Source organism: Mobula birostris, chromosome 4, assembly GCF_030028105.1.
Source record: "Mobula birostris isolate sMobBir1 chromosome 4, sMobBir1.hap1, whole genome shotgun sequence".
Classification (NCBI taxonomy): Eukaryota; Metazoa; Chordata; class Chondrichthyes; order Myliobatiformes; family Myliobatidae; genus Mobula; species Mobula birostris.
In genome coordinates, this window is record NC_092373.1 from 159,044,700 (window position 1) to 159,060,591 (window position 15,892).

Below are 15,892 nucleotides of genomic sequence, written 5' to 3' on the forward strand. Positions count from 1 at the left end.
AACAAGATAAAGTGTCTTAAAGTGAGACTATCAGTAGTGGGAGCACAAAATGTAGAATAAGTGTAGTTACCCTCCCCTTTTATTCAAGAGCCTGTTAGTTGAGGGGTAGTAACTGTTCTTAAACCTGTTAGTACTAGTTCTGAGGCTTTTGTGCCTTCTACCTGATGGCAGCAGAGAGAAAAGAGCATGGCCTAGGTGGTGAGAATCTTTCATGATGAATGCTGCTTTTCTATGGCAATGTTTCATGTACAAAGTAGATGTGCTCCATGTCTTTGTCTGTTGCAGCACAAATACCAATACTTCTGTGAGTAGGGCATAATAATTCCAACAAATGAAATGAAGAAGAAAAAAATACGTAATGTATTTCCTAGAATTTCAAACTTGACTTGGCCATGATCTGGTCAGAGGCATTATATTGTTGAATTTGCTGTTTGTTTCCTCTTTTGAATATTTGCATCTTTTTATTTGGAAGAGGATGGAGATTGCTTAGTGAAATATAATATGTTTGTACTTTACAAAATGCCTTGTTTATCCTAAAACAGTGTAGAAAAATAGAGAAGTTTTACCGTGGAAGCAGCTAATATTTGCTCGATAAAGGCAATAGCACTCACTTGTTGACACGGACCACTTCATTTACATACCATTATAGAGTGTTTGCTATATCTTCAGATCACTGTCTATCCCTCAGAAGATGAAGCTGTCAGTCTTATTTCCTTCTACTGTCAATGACTGTGTTTTCATCATCAGTCTCTCTGGACACAAACAATTTCAAAACAAGCCAGGAAAAATCAAATTAAATATTAACAATCACTGCTCCATCAAGGAGCGAGCAATGTAATATGTGTGTCCTTAATGAGCTGTACTTTATTTACAGCCCAAATAGAAGAGATTCTCTGTCCCCTTAAGTGGTTAAATGATCCTCTCTCTGGTAAAATTTATTGCCATTTAAGCATGACTAAAGGCCATTCTGCTGGTCATTACAATAATCTATCATGTCTACAACTGTTGGTATCCTGCTTCGTGGTAACTTCAGTCTGAGTATGGTCAACAGAGTTTTCTCTGCAAACGTTTCCCCCCTGACTCTCATCAATTTACTTTTGCCAACAGAAAGGCATTACCACTGAATGAAATGAAATATCACAGTAAGACCTTGGCAAACAGTGCAGGCCTCTCTTAATATTCAGTTTGTTTCTGTATAAATCCTCTTCTCCGCACTTCAGCCTCAATAACCTGCAGTCTCCTTGAGCGTTTCACAAAATGAGAGGCGGTGAGGGGTTTTAGGGGCAATGGCAGAAATTCTCCTTTCAAAGTTTACCCTTGCTGGCAATTGCAACCATGCAAATAATGTATAAAGCAAAACATTTGTTCTGCGTATATGGATGTTAAATGATTTTCATCATCAACAATAAATTTCACATGATCATAATGCAACACCTTCTTTCTGACATGATGAATTGCTCAGCAAACATTATTAAAATAGATGACCCGGTCATTATCATATTGTTGTTGTGGGATCTTGATAATCACACCTTTCTACAAAAGTGGTTGGACTTCAAGCAGATTTTACAGGTCATATTGTACTTTGGGATTTCCCGTGATCACCTGAGATGTTGTGTGAATGAATGTTAACTTTTGTCATTTATTTCACTGGACTTTCTGAGACATTGGGATGATACCTCCAGGAAAAGTGAATGGCAATTTCCACCTGTTGGCATATTGATGTTAACATCCATGGTAGATTCCCAACTGAATGTTTTAGCAACAACAAATAACTTGCAATTTTTGCAGCCCCTTTGAAAATTATCCTTCAGATGCTGCACAGTTAAAACATCAAGTTAAGAATGATTTAATGTGGCGGTGATTAGTTCTTTGAGGCTGTCTGCCCACTGTCATCTCCTGTTGGAAATAGCCTCAATAATTCAATGCACAGAAAATACTCAGTAAATTAATCCTTTAGTTTAGGAGGCACAGTAGGGAAGCTGGTAGAGCTGCTCTACTACCTGACCTCCAGCACTGTCCATGTGGAATTCACACATTCTCTCCAAAACTTGTAGGTTTCCTCTGGGTGCTCTAGTTTCTCCACACATTTCAGAACCATGTGGGTTGGGTATTTAATCACAACTGCTGGTTAACCCTTGTGGAGGTGGCTGGTAGAATTGATGTGAACTTGTGGATAGTTGGCTACAGGGAAAATTTGTAAGAGAATGAGAATGCTCTTGGAGTTGGTATAGATTCGATGTGTCAAATGGCCACATACTATGTAATAGAGAAATATGGATATGTACAACAAAGCACCACCTAATAATGTTGAAGTGACTATCTAAACAATAAATATTTAATAATATTCTTCCTGAAGTGTCTTTTATGTGGCTTTTACAAGGATGCATATGGATTCCAGTCCTACAGTACATAATCCAGGATCAGGCTCCCATGGGACTTGTGCCCTATTGGAGGTACAATACCCCCAAATCCTCATTAACCCTCTTAGATCCCATGACAGTATTTAAAACCAAGCAGATGAAATCTCTTTGTATTCTGGGCAATGTTTAACCTTTAACTAAATTATTATTCAAAGATGATTTGGTTAAAATATCTCAATGCATTTGTGTAAACTTGCTATGTGTGAGTTAGCTGCTGAGTTTTCAATGTTCTAGTAGTCACAAAAAGGAATTATCCATTATATTTTGAGCATCTGGCGATTATAAAAAATGAAATACAAGTTTTTTCTGAATAAATAGAGAAGAGCCGTGAGGTAACATTGGAGCTCTGTAAAATCCTGGTTGAACCACACTCAGAATATTGTGTTCAGTTTTGGCTGCCTCATTATAGGAAAGACATAGAAGCTTTAGGGAGAGTACAGAGAGTACTAGGATGTTGCCTGCATTAGAGTTCAAAGTTCAAAGTACATTTATTATCAAAGTATACATATTATATACAACCTTGAGATTCGTCTCTTTACAGGCAGCCACACAAAAAAAGATATCCCATAGGAGCCATTAAAAAAGACAGTCAAACACCCTAAGTGTAATTTGTTCAAATAATAATAGTAAGCAAATAACATTCAGAACTGAAGTTCATGAAAGTGAGTCCACAGCCATGAAGCTAGTCACGGCCGATCCAGGAGCCCATTAGTTGCAGATTACTGTCTCAGTTCAGTGCAGAGACAAGTAACTCGAGTGAGCAGTCAGTTGAACACCTGCTCATCCTTCTCTTCTAGCCCCAACACCCTGAACTTTTCACATTTGGCCCAGTGCTTAAATCAGCCAAACCTCAGCTCCTTCCTCTCTCTCAGACCCGGGCCCTGGTCTTTGATAGGCTGTTGGGCCTGGGACCCACCAGAACCTGAACTTTCCAATCTGGCTTGAGACATAAATCTGTCAAACATTGGCTTGTTCCCCATTCTTGGGCCTGGGCCCTGCTACCTCAATTCGTCCCATAAACGTCAAACCACACCTGCACCTTCAAGACTTCAGTTCACACCACAAAAAAGCCAGGTCATTCAGGCAGCTCAAAAGCTCAACTCTGAAAGGGAAGTTGCAGGCTATTGATTGCAGTAGTCACTTTCAAGAAAATGTGTGATTAATAAATAGCTAGTAGTTTTGTTTGCCTCCAGCAAGACATCGTTGTGCTTCACCAGCACTGTCTTAAAGCGAGAGCATGTCTTATGCGGATAGGCTGAGCGAGCTAGGGCTTTTCTCTTTGGAGTGAAGGAGGATGAGAGGTGACTCAACAGAGGTATGCAAGATGATAGGAGGCAAAGATTGAGTGGTCAGCCAGAGTCTTTTTCCCAGGGCAGCAATGGCAAATATGAGGTGACATGAGGAAAGTATGGGGGGGGGAGGTGAATATCAGAAGTACTATAGGTTTTTTTACACAGAGAACACCCTGCCAGAGGTGGTGGCAGATATTTTAGGGTCATTAAGAAACTCTTAGGTAGACACATGGATGATAGAAAAATGGAGGGTTATGTAGGAGGGAAGGTTTAGATTAATCTTAGAGTAAGTTAAAAGTTTGACACAACATTGTGGGCTGAATGGCCTGTACTGTGCTGTAGTATTCTATGTTCTATAATGAAGTGGCATAAACTACAGATATACGGTTCACTCAGTGGCCACTTATTTAGGTACAGGAGTGGAATCCAGTGTGGTCTTCTGCTTCTGTGGATCATCCACTTCAAGGTTCAATGTCTTGTGCATTCAGAGATGTTCTTCTGCTCTTGTTACTGCTGTAACACATGGTTATTTGGGTTACTGTCACCATCCTGTCAGCTTGAACTAATCTGGCCATTCCCCTCTGACCTTTCTCATTAACAAGGCATTTTTGCCCACAGAACTGCCACTCACTTGATGTTTTATTTTGATCACCATACCATTCTCTGTAAACTCTAGAGGCTGGGGTGCATGAAAATCACAGGTGATCTGTAGTTTTTGAGATATTCAAACCATCCATGATCAAAAATACCCAGATTTCATCCAACACTCTGCTGTTTGGTCTGACCAACAACTGAACATGTTGACTGTCTATATGCTTTTATGTGTTGAGTTGCTGCCACGTGATTGGCTGGTATTTGCATAAACAAGCAGGTGTACATAGTAAAGTGCCACTGAATATAATTGATAACTAAATCATATCCAGCTAGTACAAATCCAAATCCTCAACATCAATAAATGGAAAGATGATTGAGCTTGTAGGTTAAGTTAAGTTTGCTAGTTTAACTTAACTTCAAGTTTACTAGGCCAAACATTTTTAGTTCATTTCTTCAGAAATCAGGTGAGCATAATTACCGCAGGATAAAAGCATCCTGGTAACCACCCAAAAATTTTGTGAATGATTACATAAGGATTTTTTTGTAACCACTTACCAGGCACATTGATAATGCAAAAACCCTTTGTGGTCAAGAAAGAGAGACCCTAATATTCTCGTGGAATCTTAATTTCAGCATGCATGAAGTTGATGGCATCTTGTACCTGGCTTTTGTACTTGGCATCCTTGCAGAGAAACTTGGTATAATTACCACCATTGGCAAAGAAGCTATCAGTCACCTGTCTTACACATTCCTGAGAAACTGATTGCAAATGCCTCTGGAAGTCTGGAAGAATCTAATGCAGAGAAGTGACATAGTACGTTTTCAGGTCATTGGAAATGAAGAGGCATTGTGTTTATTTGGCACCATTTCTTGTTCTGGCAGATACTAACATTTGTTACCAGCTGACCCACATTCATCAGCCTCCTGAAGACACTGAGGTTGCAATGTGCTGGGAAACTAAACCTCCAGGTACACATCCCGTTGCACCCCTTTCAGATCACCTTTTTGCTAATCCATTCTCCTGAGCACCATTCTATTACTGTTTCTGTTCTGTCCTTGCTGAAATTCATCTTTTTCAAATGAGGTCTATGTTCCAAAGTATGAATGTTGATTTGATCACCCAGGCCTCTGAAATGAAGATTAGTATCCACAGCTTGAGGGTTATAAAAGTAACATCCAAAGTGGATGAAATAGCATAAATTCTCAGCACTTGTACTGTAATCAATAGGGTTTGTAGAGGCAGCCTAGAAAGCAATGAGGCTTCAGTACTTAACAGTGTATTTCCATGTTAAACCTTCCATCTCCTCAGTAACTGTAGTGTTGTTACCTTGATCTTACTGGAAGCCTAGCAAGAATACACAAGAATGTTTAAGAATAGCAAGAATGTTTAAGAATACACAAACAAGTTAAAATGCAGTTAGTCAATTGATTATCTTCCTTAAAGCCTGGATGTCCTGGATAAATTCCTTGGATAAGTGTGACTCAAATACAGAACAAGGATGTGAACCATAGAAAACATTGACAAATAGGAGCAGAAGCATGTTTTTTTGGGTCCTATGAGTCTGCTCCACCATTCAATATGATCATGAAAGACTTCTATTTCCATACCATATTCCCACTTCTTTCCATGTCTCTTGATTTTTGTGTCTTAAATTCAATCTTGTTTTGCTTAAATATATTCAATGATTTGGTCCTCACAGTTTATTGGGGTTGAGAATTTCACTGAGTTCACCAAACTCTGATTGAAGGAATTCCTCTTCATCTCAGTCCTAAATGTTGCATGCAATGTCAGAGCCCATCATCCAAGCTTCATGGTTTTAGAGACTGCAGCCAGGGAAATATGTTCCTCACATCCAGTCTGATTGTTCCTATCAAAATTTTGTAAAATTGCAGTGAGACCTCCATTCATTGTTCTGAGTTCTAGTGCCTAAGTGATCCAATGTCTCATCATACCATGGTTCTGTCACCTCTGTGAATACTTTATCCACTTAATCATGACAAGTTTCTTCTTCCTTAAGAGATAAAGACTCCAAAGCTGCACACAGTAATTCAGAGTAACACAAACAAAATGCTGGAGGAATTCATGAGGTAAGACAGCATCTATGGAGAGGAATAAAGAGTCAACATTTCAGGCTGAGACCACTCATCAGGACCAGCAAGGAAGGAGAAAGAAGGGAGAATAAGGTGAAGAGGGGAAGGAGTACAACCTTGGGTGAAGCCAGTTGAGGGGAGATTTAGGTGGAAGTGGGGAGGAGGATGAAGTGTGAAGCTGGGAGGTAAGAGGTGGAAAATCTAAAGGGCTGAAGCAGGAATCTAATGAGAAAGGCAAGGGGACTACGGGAGAAAGGGACAGAGGAGGGTCACCAGAGGGAGGTGATAGGCAGGTGAGGAGAAGAGATGGGGTAAGAATGCAGCAGACTGGGGAATAGAAAAGGAAAGAAAGGGGGTGTGGCAAAATTACCAGAGGGTGGAGAAATAGATATTCATGCCATCAGGTTGGAGGTTACCCAGGCAGAATATGAGGTGTTGCTCCACCAACCTCAGCATGGCCTTATCGCGGCAGTAGAGGGGGCCCTGGACTGACGCGTTGGCATGGGAATGGGGAATAGAAGTAAAATGTTTGGCACCAGGGAAACCTCTCTGTCCTGGTGGACAAAGCGAAGGCGCTCAACAAAGCAGACTCCAATCTATGTCCCACCAATGTAAAGGAGGCCACGCCAGGAGCATCGTACACAGTAGATCACCCTGACAGACTTGCAGGTGAAATTTTGCCTCACCTGGAAGGATTATTTTGGGCCCTAAATAGAGGTGAGGGAGGAGGTGTAGGGGCAGGTGTGGCTCTTGTCCAACTTGCAGGGGTAAGTGCCAGGAGGGAGATCAGTGGAGAGGGGTAAATGGACAAGGGAGTGATTGACAGTACTCCAGATGTAGTCTCAACAAGGCCTTGTACAATTGTAGTAGGCTTAAAGTACTTACCAAGCAATTCATGAGAGAAAATAAACACAAAGCATGAAAGTATTGCACAGAATTAAGATGAATTCAAAAGTAAAAGGCAGAAATATGATATTACAATGGCAAAAGGTTACAAAATAAATATTATACTTCTATATAAAGGGTAAAATAAAAGAAAGAGGGAACAGGGGTTACTAAAGGTATAATTGAGGACGATATAGCAACTGGGACGGCATGGATTAAATAAACACTAAGTCAGTATTTTACCTCAGATTTTCATCGTGGCTTTTTGATCTGAAGTGAGAACTGGAAGATCTGTTGAAGTAGACTGTGATTCATTTGTTAGTATTTCACTGTTTTAAGTGAGAGCATGACAAACAGCTTCACTTAGATCCAGTTACCTCCATTGTTATCTGAGCCTTATGGAAAATAAGTGTAAGGGACTGAGGTGCAGGAAGACTGGCTATGGCAGTTGCACGATGTAATAATAAACTGAAAGTCACTGCTTTCTCTAATGATTAATGGAATGTTCACTTCACTTCTTGACATTAATGAAGGCCAATTGGAATTTATGTCTCATATTCACGGAAGGAGGAAAGAATTTCCAATATGGAGTCATTGAGTCATTGAGTACTATAGCACCTAAGTAGGCCCTTCAACCTCTCTAGTCCGTGCCTGGCTGATCTGCTTAATTTCATTTACAGTACCTGTGTCCAGATCTAGCCCTTCATACCTCTTTCATACATGTACCTATCCAAACTTCACTTAATCGCTACAACTAAACCCTTACCTACCATTCTGCTGGCAGCTCATTCCATATTTTTACCACCATCTGATTGAAGAAGTTTCTCCTCAGATTCCCCTTGAATATTTCACTTTTCACCCTTAACCTATGACCTCTAGATTAGTCTCACCCAAGTGGAGGGGAAGAAGCTGCACATATTCACCCTATCTATACCCCTTAAAATGCTGTAAACTCTTTAAGATCTCCCCTCATTCTCTTACACTATAAGGAATAAAGTCCTAACTTATTCAAATTACCCTATAACTCAGGCCCTCGAGGCCTGGGAACACCCTTATAACTTTTCTCTGCAGTCTTTTAAGATTATTGATATATTTCCTGTAGGCTGGTGACCAGAAATGCATGCAATAATCTAAACTTGACTTCACCAATGTCTTGTACAACTAGAACATTATACCTTCTCCTGACTGGAGGCCTCTGATGTACTCAGTGCCCTGATTTTTGACGGTCAATGTGCTAAAAATCTCTCTTTACAACCCCATCTTCCTGTGATGTCATTTTCAAGGAATTATGGATCCTTTTTTCTACGGCACACTTCAAAGTCCTAACATTCACTATTTACGTCTTACCATGGTTTGTCCTCCCAAAATGCAACACCTCACACTTCTCTGCATTAAATTCCGTTTGCTATTTTTCAGTGCATTTTCTCAACTCGTCAAGATACTGCTGCAAGCTTTGATAGCCTTCCTCGCTGTCTACTATGCTCCCAATCTTGGTGTCATCCACAAGTCTGCTGATCCAGTTTACCACGTTATCGTCTAAATCATTAACGTAGATGATAAACAACAATAGACCCAGTACTGATCCCCTGGCACTCCACTCATCAGAGGCCTCCAGTTAGAGAGCCAATGAAAGATGTTTAATAATTTTGGCTATTAATTATTCCCTACAAATGATCAAAACATTGTTTAAATTGACAATTTTATCTGAGATGAATGATTCAAATAACCTGCTAGCCTCTCTGATCTGCCACTGGATCTTGTAATGATTGCTAATATTTATTAGGTTTTTTTTAGATTGGCGTAATTGCACCTGATTAGGGTCGGTTACATAGCACCAAATGATAGCACTGTGCTGTGAAAATGTTTCCACTGAGCCTGCCAGACTTGAATTTTGGAGACGGAGTGAATAGTTTGGCACACTCCTAGTCAGTGTTGAATCTCTAGAGTGTACACTGCATGGAGTAAAATCAGTGCCTTTTGTAGGTAATGAAATGGTCCTCATGAGAGAAAATAGTTGGAGTATTCAGTTCAGAAATCCTGAATAAGGAGACAATGTGCAGCGGAGTTGAGCAATGGCTGAGAAGAAGTAGATTAGCTTCTTGCTTTGGCAGTCTGAGAGAAGAAAATGTTAGGCTGCCTCAATGACTATCATCTGGTAGCACTTACATCCACTGTGATGAAGCACTTTGAGAGGTTGGTGATGAAACACATCAGCTCCTGCCAGAGAAGTGACTTGAATCCACTCCAATCTCCAATTTTCCTACTGGCACAACAGGTACACAGTAGATGCCATTTCATTGGCACTTCACTCAACCTTGGAATATCTGGACAGCAAATATGCATATATCAGGATTGTTGGCATTCAATATTATCATTCCCTCAAAACTGATCAATGTCCTTCAAGACCTTGGCCTCATAACTCCTTGTGCAATTGGATCCTCGTTTTCTTCACTTGCAGTCCCCAGTCAGTTTGGATTGGCAACAGCATCTCCTCCACAATCTCAATCAGCACAAGTGCACCACAAGGCTGTGTGCTTAGCTCCCTGCTCTACTTGTGACTGTGTGACTAAACACAGCTCCAATGCCATATACAAGTTTGCTGATGACGCTGTTGTTTTAGGCTGAATCAAAGGTGGTGATGAATTAGCATATAGGAGAAAGATTGAAAATCTGGCTGAGTGGTGCCACAACAGACTCTCACTCAATGTCAATGAGCTGATTATTGACTTCAGGAGGAAGAAACTGGAGGACCATGAGCCCGCCCTCATTGGGAGATCTGAGGTGGAGAAGGTCAGCAAGTTTAAATTCCTAGGTGTTATCACTTCAAAGGACCTGTCCTGCTTCCTGAACATAAATGCTGTTACAAAGAAAGCATAGCAGTACCTCTGCTTCCTTAGAAGTTTGTGAAGATTTGACATGACATCTACAATTTTGATGAACTTCTATCGATGTGTGGTGGACAGTATATTGACGGGATGAATCATGGCCTGGTGTGGAAACACCAATGTCCTTGAATGAAAAATCCTACAAAAATTAGTAGATATAGTCCAGTCCATCACAGGAAAAGATCCCTCCCCTCCATTGAGCACATCTACCTGGAGCACTGTCACAGGAAAGCAGCATCCATCATCAGGGACCCCCACCACCCAGGTTGCGCTCTCTTCTCACTGCTGCCATCCAGAAGAAGGTACAGGAGCCTCAGGACTCACACCACCAGGTTCAGGAACAGTTAGTAACCCTCAATCATTAGGCTCTTGAACCAGAGTGAAGTTCCCTTGCCCCCTCACTGATCTGTTTCCACAACCTATGGACTCACTTTCAAGGTTCTTGATATTTATTTATTTATCTATCTATCTATTTATTCATTTATTTATTTATTTATTAATTTGCCTTTTGTAGTTTGACTGTTTGTTGTCTTTTGCCTATTAGTTGTTTATCTGCCTCATTGGGTGTAGTCTTTCATTGATTCTATTATGGTACTTGCATTTACTGTGTATGCCCTCAAGAAAATGAATTTCAGGGCTGTATATGGTCACATATATGTACTTTGATAATAAATTTACTTTATTCCAGTTATAGAAATCATTACTTATGACAAAAGGTCATGGTTAGCTCTAGTTCTCTTTCCGTAACTGCTGCCCAACCTGCCGAGTATTTTAAGTACTGTATGTTTTATTCTAGAACTGCTGAAAACTAACTTAGACCGTTGTTTAATTGAGCAAATTATTGTGAGAGGTATCTGGTTGTTCATCTGGAATTATTCTATGTTGTATAGGTTCTCAAGTTTAAATACAGGAAAAAATTTTGCACAATATTCTTTAAACTTAGATGTTTGTGGAATTCCTTTTTCATTGCAATTTACTTCTTTGAGAGTTTAGACAGCAGAGGTGCCAGAAACACAGTCATCTCATCCAGGTGACCATTCCACCGTTGTAAATCTGGGCAGAAAGTACAAATAAGCAAAGCAACCATAGAATTCCATTCTGCTCTCACTTGAGATCTGTATAAGCTGCACATTTTCCAGTAAGGATACTGGGAAGTAGTTAAACATATCGCTGTGTCTGATTTTCCACTTGCTAATCCAGGAATAATAGCACCATGACAAGGATTGGGCAACTCATGACAGGCCATCAATGAAACCTGAGTTCTTACTATTTTGTGTGGCCCAAGATCATACTACATTAAGTCAATTTATTCAGCATAGGCCAGCAATGTGACCAGGCTCCTTCCTGAATGTGGCTTAGTGCAAAACAGAGGACTGTAGTTAAAAATGGGGGAACCAAGGGAGGCTTTTGCCTTTGATTTTACTCTGTGCATTGTGCTATGTTTCACATTTATTACACGGGGCAACCCCACTGGGTACTGGGCTTTTGCCCAATAATGTGAAAAGTAGCACAGTGTTTCCCATCATTGTTTTGGCACAAATACAGATTAATGTCCTTTTACTCAAACATTTCCCAGTCAAAATTTGTCTTTGCTAATTGCTAAATTGTCCACCCCAAACCCAGATTAGTAAATGGGTTCTTTTTACGCACTGTTTGGAATGTGGTTGTTGCTGACACACACACCTTTAATTGTTCTTGTGAAGGTGGTACCAGTTGCCCTTTTAAGCTGCCACAGTTCTTTTTGGGCAAGTTCTCCCATGGCATAATTTGATAGGGAGTTCCATGATTTAGGCACATCCTGATGAAGGAATGGCAATATATTTACATGTCAATATGAAGTGCGGCTTTGAAAGGTGCCTGCATGAAATGGTGTTCTCAAAACCAATGTGGGTGTAGTAAGATTTTGACTTCATTGCAAGTGTGTTGAAAATTTAGGTTTAATTTAGATTTATTTATTTACTTAGCTGCCCATTTTCCTTTCTAAGTTATGGACAGTATTGTTTGGGTGCTTCAAAGCATTATTAAAATATACATAATATTGCGGTCCATTGCAGTGGGTTAAATGGAATAGCCTGATTTGCCTTTGATGGGCAGATTCTCCAATAGTGTCAGGATATATAGAGGAGGCTTGGCCCAAACACAGAGCAGTAGAAAGCGATCACTTTAATAATAATAAACTGCAAAATAACATGCCACGAGGAGCCACAAAACAAGAGAGAACAGATACTTAGCACAACGAGGCAACAAGGTAACTGAAGACAAGGAGCAACTGGTTGAGGCTGGCTGCTTCGATGGGTGCAAAAGGATTGGACGAGAGCTGAGTTTAAATAATCTGCAAGTAATGAATTGGAAATGGGTGGCAGGTGACTACTTTTAACTGGGCAGAGACTGGGAGATCCCTGCATATGCAGGCCTGACAGGGACCCTCTCCCATGGTTGGCACACACGATGGCTCAGGACCATCCAGATGAGTCAAGTGGAACTTCTTGATGGATGATGGATTCAAGATGAATCTGGATGGCACCCAAGTCCTCTCCTTCAGGCCATACCCCTCCCAGTCGACCAGGTACTGCACATCGCGTCCATCGTGACGTGAATCTATCAATCGGTGGACTGTGTGCACATCCTAAGTTTGGGCGGTGCAGATCCAGGTGAGTTGAGTAGTCCACGGACAATGGGCTTGAGGCAGGACACATGGAAGGAAGGTGTAATCCTGAGGGACGGTGACAGCTGGGGACGGTAAGCGATTGGATTGTTGTGATGGGTCATCTTGAAGGGATTGATGAACTGGAGAGAGCTTGTGGGAGTCGATGCTCACTGGTAGTTCTCAGATGGACAGTCAGACACTGTCTCCAGGACAGAGTAGTCTGACTGGGCACTGCTGGCAGTTGGCCTGTAGGAAGTAAGCATGGTTGGCAGCTAAAATGGCCCTCTATGCCCTCTCCCAAGAATTCTGGCAGAGTGAACCAGGGTGCTGGTGGACAGGACCTCCACCATTGGCTCCTCTGTGGAGAACAACAGGGATTGGAAGCCATGAAGCACTTCAAAGGGGAATGTGTGGATTGTGGGACAGTTCAGTCCAGAGTAGATACTACTTTCATTTGGAATATTTATAGTTGGCGAAGCATCACAGAAACTTCCCTACTTGCTGATTAGCTCTTTCTAACTGACAGCTGGTCTATGGATGATAGCCAGCTGACAAGCTCACTGTCCTCTACAGAGGAGGGAGCAGAAGGCTTGCCAGAAGCAACAGACGAATTGTGGGCCCTAGTCCAACACAATGTCCTGAGGGAAACCATGGAGGCAAACTACATATTGGAAAACTAAGTCCACTGTCAGAAATTTGGGGAGGACAATGAAATGGACCACTTGGAGAACCTGGGGCCATGATCACATTGGTCCCATCGAAAGGTGGTAAACCTGCAATGAAATCCATGGTGATGGGGGTCTACAGATGTCGAGGGACTGGTAGGGGCTGCAGGAGCCCAGGGGACAGCTGCTTGGAGGAATTTGACTGGGCATGTTGTTGCCAAGCAGTGATGAACTGATCTACATCTGCAATCATGGGGGGGTCACCAGAAGTGATGTTGCTGAAAATCCAGGCTCCGTCGTGCACCTGGATGGTGGGAGAGGGGTGAAAACTGGGCCCACTGGAGTGCCTCAGAGCACATAGCCACCGGAATGTACATGTGGTTATCAGGTGTGTCGGCTGGAGCAGGCTTGTGGAGCAGGGCCTGGTGCACCTGTTTCTCAAGATCCCAGGTGATCAGGGTGAGGATGGAATGATGGGCTGAAGGTCAATTCCCATTTCAGCTGTGTTGAACTGTCATGATAGGGTGTGTATCTACTGTGCTTGGAACTGGGTAAGTCGGAGATGGTGAAGTTGAGTTGCTCGAAGAGGCCCCAGCAAGCCTGACGTGTGTTGGGTTGGTGGATCTGTTGAATGGATATGAGGTTCTAGTGGTCAGTTCAGATCAGGAAGAGCTCAGTGCTGTCCATCAGCCAATGTTTCCATTCCTCCGAAGCCCATTTAATGGCGAGAAGCTCCCTGTCTATTTCTCCATAGCAGCTCTGTGTAGAGTTGAACTTGCACAAGAAGAAATCACAATGGTGTGTCTTCACATCCAATCCTAACTGGGGAGGGGATGGTCCCAACACCCATTCCATGTGTGCCCACCTTTACCACAACAGGCTTGGAGGGGTCCAAATGGCAGAAAATGGGAGCAATGGTGAAACTTCTCTTGAGCTGTTTGAAAGCCTGGGCCTCAGCAGCAGACCTGGTTATCTGTAAGATAGGTGATTTGGTGAGGGAGGTGAGAGGAGCAACAATTCAGCAGCTGTTCCTGATAAAACAGTCGTAGAAGCTGGAGAAGCCCAAGAAATGCTGTAGCTGTTAGAGGGAGCATGGTTGGGGTCATTCAATGACAGAGCACACTTTCTCTGGGCCCATGGTTATGCCTGAGAATGAAAGGTTATAACCCAGGAAAAGACCAGGGTGTGGAACTAGCATTTTCCTAACTTGCTGTACAGTTGGTTTTTGAGGAGATGCTAAAGGACTGGAAGGATATGACAGACATGGTCTTGGGGGTCCTTGGAGAAGATGAGGATGTCATCGAGATAGAGGAGCACATACCTGCAGATGCCTTGGATGATCTCCTGAATGAAAGTTTGGAAAATAGCTGAATAGTTGGGGAAGTCTGAAAGGCATCACCAGGTATTCTTGGTGGCAAGTGGGTGTTATGAACACTGTCTTCCACTCATTCCTCAGCGGATATGGATCAGGTTGTATGCACTCTGTAGATCCAATGTGGTGTAGAACTGGGCCCTGCAGAGAGTTTTGAATGCACTATCCAGGGCAGAGGGTAACGGTTCTTCACGGTGACTTTGTCAAGTCCACGGTAGTTGATGCAGGGACGGAGACCCCCACTTTCTTTTTGACAGGGAAGAATCCTACACTAGCTGGGGACTGGGCTAGTTGAATTAAGCCATGCTGTAGCGCTTTGGCAATGTAGTCATTCGTAGCTTGGGTCGCAGGAGGGGAAAGGGAGAAGTGACAAGCTTGGGGAGGGATGATGCCCAGGAGGAGGTCAATTGCACAGTTGTGTGGTTGTGTGGTCTGTGAAGCAGGAGGGTGCTGGCTTGCTTTTTACTAAAGGTGATGCCCATGATATTCCTGCAGAGGTTTGGTGACGCTGAGGGTTTCCTCCATCTTCATGGATATACAGGGCAAAGTCAACTGAGATTGCAGGCAGGTGGGTCACCAACTCAACAATGAACTGGATGACCAGGTGAAGTGAGGGCCACGAGTGGAGATCCAGGGGTAACCCGAGATGAGAGGACTGTTGGATGAGTTCATAAGGAGGAATTGGATGGACTCGCGGTGCTCTCCATTGCTCACGTGCATCAGATGTGTGTGTGCGCTGGCCATCCCAGACCCCAAGGGACGTCTGTCAATGGCTGCGATGCAGAAGGGGTGAGAGATAGACAGTCCAAGCTGCACACACAGAGTGAGGTCCAGAAATTTTCCAGAATCTGCCAGAGCCTCCTGTGTGTGTAGAGCCATTGGGGTGTGGAGGAGGACAGAGAGTGAGTCCAACTATGCCTTTCTCCCGGGGCGCAGTGGGACTTTGACGCATGGGTGATTGGCTTCTCCCCATTAAGCACACAAGTTGTTTCTCCACCACACTCATGTTCTTGGAGGGTTCAGAGAGCTCTCCCTAACTGA